The sequence below is a fragment of the Crocodylus porosus genome, unplaced genomic scaffold (genome assembly GCF_001723895.1).
Source record: "Crocodylus porosus isolate Cpor-Errol unplaced genomic scaffold, CroPor_comp1, whole genome shotgun sequence".
NCBI lineage: Eukaryota > Metazoa > Chordata > Crocodylia > Crocodylidae > Crocodylus > Crocodylus porosus.
Window position 1 is genome coordinate 20,998,183 of NW_017728943.1, and position 7,306 is coordinate 21,005,488.

Below are 7,306 nucleotides of genomic sequence, written 5' to 3' on the forward strand. Positions count from 1 at the left end.
TGATGCTCTATGGAATTTATTGTAATATTTCTGTTTTCAATATGTTCATGCTGTTATGATGTTGTGTTCCTCAGCTTACCCATAAAGCTAGTACATAAGGAATGAATGAGTTGAAAGGACAGTAAAGCCAGAGCTGCTGGCTCACCCTATTGACAAAAGGCAGCCATCTACAGAAACTTGAACAGGTTGTTGACATATAATAACAGAAGTGGGGATTGCAGATAACACCCTCTCCTTGCCTTGCTGCCTGACAGGCTTAGGGTCTGTGGGGCTGTCAGCTTGAAGTAAGGGGTTATGAGACAGAAACATCATGAAGTGTCACTGACAGGGAGGTTCTGTGAGTGGAAAGATCCACTATGACTGGAGGGGTCCTGAGGGGCAAGAGCCATGGGATGTCACAGTGAAGGCAAGTGTTTTCATGGAGAGGAGCTATGTGTGGGGTATCAGGGTAAGAGGAAGATCTCCAATAGGAAAAGACATGGGAGCACAAGAACGGGGAGAGTAGATAGGCTACATGGTATCAGTATGAGGGCCTTGTTACATACAATACTATGAGCAGCATAAACTGATCAACGTTTGTGCAATCTTGCAGTCACACCTTCAATTTGAGCAGCACATCTGTGGGAAGTGGCCACATCTTAATGGAATAGGAGCTGGGTTATGCAGGTCAAGAGATAATCCTGCCTTGGAGTACCATAACTTTGAGCAACATAATGAGTGCTTTAAGCCAGTTAAAGATGTTAACATGTGGACAATCCAGGAGTGGGGAAAATATGGCCCATGGGCTGTGTAACAGGGGGCCTACTGGGGCCGACCTCCATGCAGCCCACCCACCATGCCTTGATCTCAATTGGTTAATTAGTTGGTAATAAGCAGGAGGCTGCCCATTTTCTGGCCCGCTGTCAGGGGGTGCTATCTGCAGCTCCATTCCTCCCCTACACCACAGCCCAAGCCTTGCTGATGACCTCATGATGTTTTCCTACGCACCAGTCCACACAAGGGGCCCTAGAATCCTGCTATAGGACTCCACCTGGGTTTCTCCCTTCAGGCAGACACTGCCACTGTCATGCTGGGCCACATATCGCCCTGCCGTCAGTTCCCCTTCGCGTGTGGTCCCTTCACTGGGACCTTCGGCTCACTCTAGCCCTGGCCCCCCTCCAGGCCAGTTAGGACCCCAGACCCCTGGCTCTTGGGCGTCCCTCTTGGTGGGCCTCCTTGCCTTTCTGACACTCCTGGTCCTGGCCCCCACCTGGGCCAGTCAGGGGAAGCTCTGGCAGGCCTTGATGTATGACCCATACTCTTATCCCAGGGTCCCACTCTCTGAGTCCTCCTCCACAGATGTGGGGAGCTGGGGTTACCTCACACCATGACTGGTGCCTCAGAATATCACAGGGGACTCTCACTCCCCACCTGGGCCACAGGTCATGGTGCTACTACCAGTGTTATCTTTGACCCACACTCTGCATCCCAATAGTGGAGGACTTATCAGGGTCAGGACTCAGCTCTCACTCTCTGGCTGAGCCCCTGTTCTCCCTTCACTAGGCTCCACATCACCCTCCCCCTGGGGCTTCTGATCGCTGCCCCCTCTCACTGGTGCTCCACAGCACTGTCTCCCTCACACTGGGGCTTGGGTGCCATATTTGACCCAAACTGCCTCCCAACAGTGGAGGACTTACTGGGGTCAGGACTCAGCTCTCTCCCCCTGTGGAAGAGCCCCCATTCTTCCCTCACTGGGGCTTCTCACCATGGCCCCCTCTGTTCTCATGCTGTCCCCTTCACACTGGGGCATCTCACTGTTCATCACACCCCTACTACTTGGGGGTCTCAGGGTTTCCCTCCTCTGGGGGGGGGTCAGGTGGCCATAGCCATGCCTGGCCCCAACTCTCCCCCTCAAGTCTCAAACCCCCACAGGGCTCAGACAGCCTCAGCCACACCTGGCCTCCAACTCCCCACTCTCCTTCTCAGGGCTTACATAACTACCTCCAATGGAACACGACCCATGCTAAGGTGGGGGCTAGGGGTTAAGGCACCCCAACCCACCTTTCACCAGGGTGATCCCTGGCTTGGCATTTCCTGGGGGCTCCCACGCCACTGGGAGCCCCACCAGGCCACCCATTCCCAGGATGGTGTAGTTTCAGGTTGAACCCAGGACCAGGAGCCTCCTACCATCCCCTACAGCTCCTTCCTTACCTCCAGATGAAACTTAGCAGCCCTCTAACCAGGCAATGTTATTGTGTAACCTCCAGCAGCCAAACTGCCTTGTTTATATAGGCAGTCCTGAATCAAAAATGGCTGCCCACTTTAAGGCCTTGAGGCTGCCAGCTCCAGGGCCTTAAAGTGGCAGGCACACAGTGTCCTGCCACAGGCTGCATCTGGTTTGCCAAGGGATTCTATCTAGCCCATGGTGACTCCCTCGGCCCACCTGGCCCAGTCTTGAGGGGCTCCTTCAGGACTGGTGGTCTGAGAACGCCTTTTGGTTCGCCTGGTTCACTGACGCTAGTGACATTGCTATAGCAACAACATTCAGCATGTGTTAAGGTGCATGCACCTGGGCACAGTGGACCTCAAGGGAATACCTCCAGGGTGGAGATAAGGGCATCAATGCAGCTTGGTCCTGATCTTGCTCATCTGGGCCACAACTCTGTGTAAGACCAATCATACCTCCTTGAGAGCCATATGCCGTGATGAACTAGACCTCCTCGTGGAAACCAGGAAGGGCCTCTCGTCTACCTGCTCCCAGCTCCTTGTCAGGAGCTTCCCTGGAGCAGAAAAAAACACAAAGTTCCACTCTACTTGCAGGACAGTCCCCCTCCTACCTCGCCTGGGCATCAGACAGCAATGATTGTATCCATTTATGTTAAGGCAGTATTTCATCCCTGGCTCTGTCTCTCTTCATCCCTACAATTTCTCATAGCTCCCTTTCACTGTCTGTGTGCTTGGGGCAGAGATGTACCACAGCTCCAGTGCTACTTCTTCGCTCCCCCATGCTTCCACCACCCAGATCCCAAATGAGTGCATTCATAGCACCCCTAGGGGTACTTCTCCCTAGAGCTAGGGTTGCTCATAATGCTGTTGGGGTCAGTTCTGATGTCTCTGCTATGGACCAGAACCAGGCTGGGTAGTGAATGGGTCTCCACACTGCTGTGTTTCAGATATTTGGAAAATACCTCAGCCCAGCCCATCTCAGTCCCATGGACAGATTTCATCTGCACGGCTACTGAGGGCATGAATGACACCAGCATGCACAACTCCCTGGTGGCTGCACACATGGTGAATGGACTCATGATAGATCCCCAACCTTGGGCTGGAAAAGGTGAGGGACTGTTGCAGCAATGTCCTGTCCTGGAGACCTATCTGTAGCATGGGATCAAGGATAGTGGAAGTCACTGGCCATTGGCTGGAGCTGGTGAAGGGGATCTGGGAGCTCAGATGGCTCTTGAAGCTGCCACAGTTCACTGCAAAACCAATGCCCAGTCTCACCCACTTCCTTTCCAGATGCCAAAGGCTGTAAGAGGCATCTATGAGAACCTGGATTCCATCAGTAAGCCCTCAGCTCAGCATGATTTGCTGTGTGCCCTCATCCTGCTCAGTTACAAATACATGCTGGAGCTGGTAGGGACTCTGCTGCGCTGCTCCCTGATGCATGACAGCCAGGGTCTGGGTCTACCAGTATTCATGCCCTTTGGACCTTGAGGGTTTGTCCCAGCCCTAGTAGAAAGGGAGTGAAAATCCTTCAAGCATGTTTCTTCCTCCTGCTGAGGTACTGGCTCTCATGGGGAATGGGGAAGCTGCAGAGCTGCCAAGCCAGGAGTACCCCTCCTTTGGTGCATCTTCTTGACTTCCCTGGTGTACACAGTCTGGACCAATCCCTGCCAAACTTTGAAGCACTCTCCTTGCCAGCTCCAGACCAGGGCCATCTTTCCAGCTCCCTACTCTATGAGCTGCTTTGCCCAGGCCTGCATCCCCTTAGCCTCCTGCCAGACCACACAGAGGCTGCCAAGATCTCCAAAATAGAGGAGGGAGCAAAGCAGGATGGGGCTGGAGGAGAGACCCAGGGCCTATGGGGCCTGCATTTGGTGCAGGAGACCTTGCTGCTGCCAGTGGGTGGGCATAGTCTATCAAGGCGCTGCCATGGTACTGCAGGGACCTGAGGGGCTCTCTCATTTTGTAGCATTGTGGTACAGAGTTGGAAAATGCTGACATCCTACTCCAAGGTCACAGAGGGTACTCATGGATCTACTCTGCTGGTTGCAATACCAGTCACTGCGCTGGAAACCAGGCTTACCCAGGGATGAGGCTGCCTTTGCTGTCTTGGCTATAAGTACCGGCCAAATGTGGCAAAGAAGGAAGTGTGCTTGCCTATCTCAGTTTGAGATCTGGTCTGTGTAGTGGACAAAGCCCTTGGGGCAGGGATAGGATACTGAAGTGGAAAGGAGATGGATCTTCTGACATTCCTGTTGACCTTGATGGCTACTCTGTGGATGACCTGGTTGATCTGAGGAATAGCATACTGACTTGGGGGGATGCAGTCAGGAAGAACCACACCTTGTCATGCATCCACAGACGCATCTCAAGCAGGTCCAAGGAGGTGATCCTCCCCCTCTATGCGGCACTGGTCAGGCCACAGCTGGAGTATTGTGTCCAGTTCTGGGCGCTGCACTTCAGGAGGGATGTGGACAACATGGAGAGGGTCCAGAGGAGGGCCACTCGCATGATCAGGGGGCAGCAGGGCAGGCCCTACGAGGAGAGGCTACGAGACCTGAACCTGTTCAGCCTCCAAAAGAGAAGGCTGAGGGGGATCTAGTGGCCTGTTACAAACTAGTCAGAGGGGACCAGCAGGCATTGGGGGAGTCCCTGTTCCCCTGAGCACTACCAAGAGTCACTAGAAATAACAGTCACAAGCTGGCAGAGGGTAAATTCAGACTAGACATCAGGAAGCGCTACTTCACTGTCAGGGTGGCTAGGATCTGGAACCAACTTCCAAGAGAAGTGGTGCTGGCTCCTACCCTGGGGGTCTTTCAGAGGAGGCTAGATGTACACCTTGCTGGGGTCGTTTGACCCCAATACTCTTTCCTGCCATGGCAGGGGGTCGGACTTGATGATCTGCTCAGGTCCCTTCCAACCCTACTATGAAACGATGACTTTGACCACAGACACAGTGACACCCTGGTGTCCATTCCCACTGCTGCAGCAGCACAGGTTCCTCTGGTATACAGGGGGCGCTGAGGCTTATGAATTGAAAGGCTAGGTGGTTTGAGTGCAAATGGCTCTCAGCCCATGCCAGAGCTGACTGATGGGTGCATAGACCTTTATTAAAGAACAATGGTCTGGCAGTGATGGCAGCAAAAAAGCTTTTCTTCTCCACTGCTGTTGTCTCTGCAAAGTGTCATCCATCAGAACTGTTCCGACTGATGAATGGCCTGATTAATTCAGCTTTTCTGTACCTGGAAACCAAGACTTCTTCAGTTTGCTGTGGTGAATTTGCCACCTACTTTGTAGACAAAATTACTTGTATATGTAATGGCTTGAGGACCACTATTTCTGCTGCAGAGCCAGAGTTTGCAGTTAAGGGAATTTGGTCTTGACATATTCATATGGATTGTTTTAAATTACTATCACCCACTGGTGCAGATATACTTGGAAGGATGAGGGCAACCAGTTGTGAACTAGACCTGTGCCCAGCCTGGCTTGTACAAGCCAGCCAAACTGGCTTTCAGTGTCTCCCTTCAAGAGGGCAAAATACCAGACTTTCTTGAGTCTAGATTTGTTCAGCCCTACTCAAAAAACCATCACTTGCCGCTGACTCCCCAGTCAGGTATCACTTCATGTCCAGCCACTTGCTACCTGCCTCAGCCCAGTCACAGGCTGGTGCAGGAGGGGCGAGCACACTGAGATACCCGCGCACTCCCAGCCAGGATCACTCATGGATTGCTAAACCTTAGAGGGAGCATTGGAGTGAGGTGCCATCAGTATGCTGATGGCACCCAGATCTGTCTCTTTCATATGATCATATTTCCGCAGTCTCAGTCCTTTTCCAGTGCCTGGCTGTAGTTGAGGATTGGATGCAGGTGAAGGAATTGAAGCTGAATTGAGACAAAACAGAAAAGTGGCAGTGGTGGACAGACTGCTTGACCTGGGAGGGATTGGGACACCCATCATTAACAGGCTTCAGCCTCCCCTTGTCCCTCAGGCTTGCAGACCTGAGATGCTCCTGGATCCTCTGCTGCACCTGGATCTTCAGGTGGTGGGAGTGGTGAGCAGTGCATTTTACCAGCTCCAGCTGGGGAGAAGGCTGCCACCTTTCCTTCAGATTCAGATTTGGCCACTATCATCTGGGTCCCTGCCTTCATAACATCAAGGCTAGACTACTGTAATGCATTGAAGACTGTCTGGATTCAGCAGCTTGTGCAGAATGCGGTAGCTGACTTTCTGATGGGGGTGGGTTGCCAGGAGTATATAACTCTAGTGCCCCAGAGTCTGTACTGACTCCCATCAGCTTTCCAGACACAATTCAAGGTTCTGGTTTTAACCTTTAAGGCCCTAATGGGACTGCCCCTATGTACCTAGTGGACTGCCTTCTCCCTTATGCCCAGTCATGTCCCTAAGGTCAGGTTACAACAATTTCCTAGTGAGTTGTGAGTGTTCACGTGTGCAAACACCTGTTACAGCCCCATGGCTCAAAGGCTCAGTGATCTGACCCCATTCCAACACCCTTCCTTTCACTTGGCCAGCCTCTCCCTCCCCCCACTTCCCACTCTCCAGCAGACCACCTGGCTCTCCAGGGACCTAGCGGACCTCCTGCGGCTAAAAAGGAAAGCCTACAAAGGATGGAGGACGGGATTCACCTCCAAGGAGGATTATTGTTTCTCAAGGAAGCGATCCTCAATGCACAAGCTAAATCTATTCCAACACGGAGGAAAGGCAGCAAGAAGGCACAGCACCCCTCCTGGCTCTCCAGGGACCTAGCGGACCTACTGTGGCTAAAAAGGAAAGCCTACAAAGGATGGAGACGGGATTCGCCTCCAAGGAGGATTACTCCGCGCTGGTCCGGTCCTGCAGGGAGCAAACCAGGAAAGCTAAGGCTGCAACTGAACTCCAACTAGCTTCAAGCATCAAGGACAACAAAAAGTCCTCTTTCAGATATGTGGGGAGCCAGAGGAAAAGCAAGGGCAACGTTGGGCCCCTGCTAAACCAGATGGGGCAACTGACAACTGACACCCAGGAAAAATCCAACCTATTAAATAGGTACTTTGTATCAGTCTTTCATCAGTCCCATGGGACGCCCATGCCTGCTATGGGACAGGGA

The 7,306-nt window shown here is 52.6% G+C and overlaps 1 long non-coding RNA gene across 1 annotated transcript in view; it reads left to right on the forward strand.

The window, feature by feature from the left end:
- Nucleotides 1-2,371: 2,371 nt before the first annotated feature.
- The window catches only part of LOC109319368, an 8,228-nt gene continuing 3,293 nt past the window's right edge, over nucleotides 2,372-7,306 (forward strand). The window contains exon 1 of the long non-coding RNA XR_002103494.1: nucleotides 2,372-3,313. This is a non-coding gene — a long non-coding RNA (uncharacterized LOC109319368). The remainder of the gene's footprint in view (nucleotides 3,314-7,306) is intronic.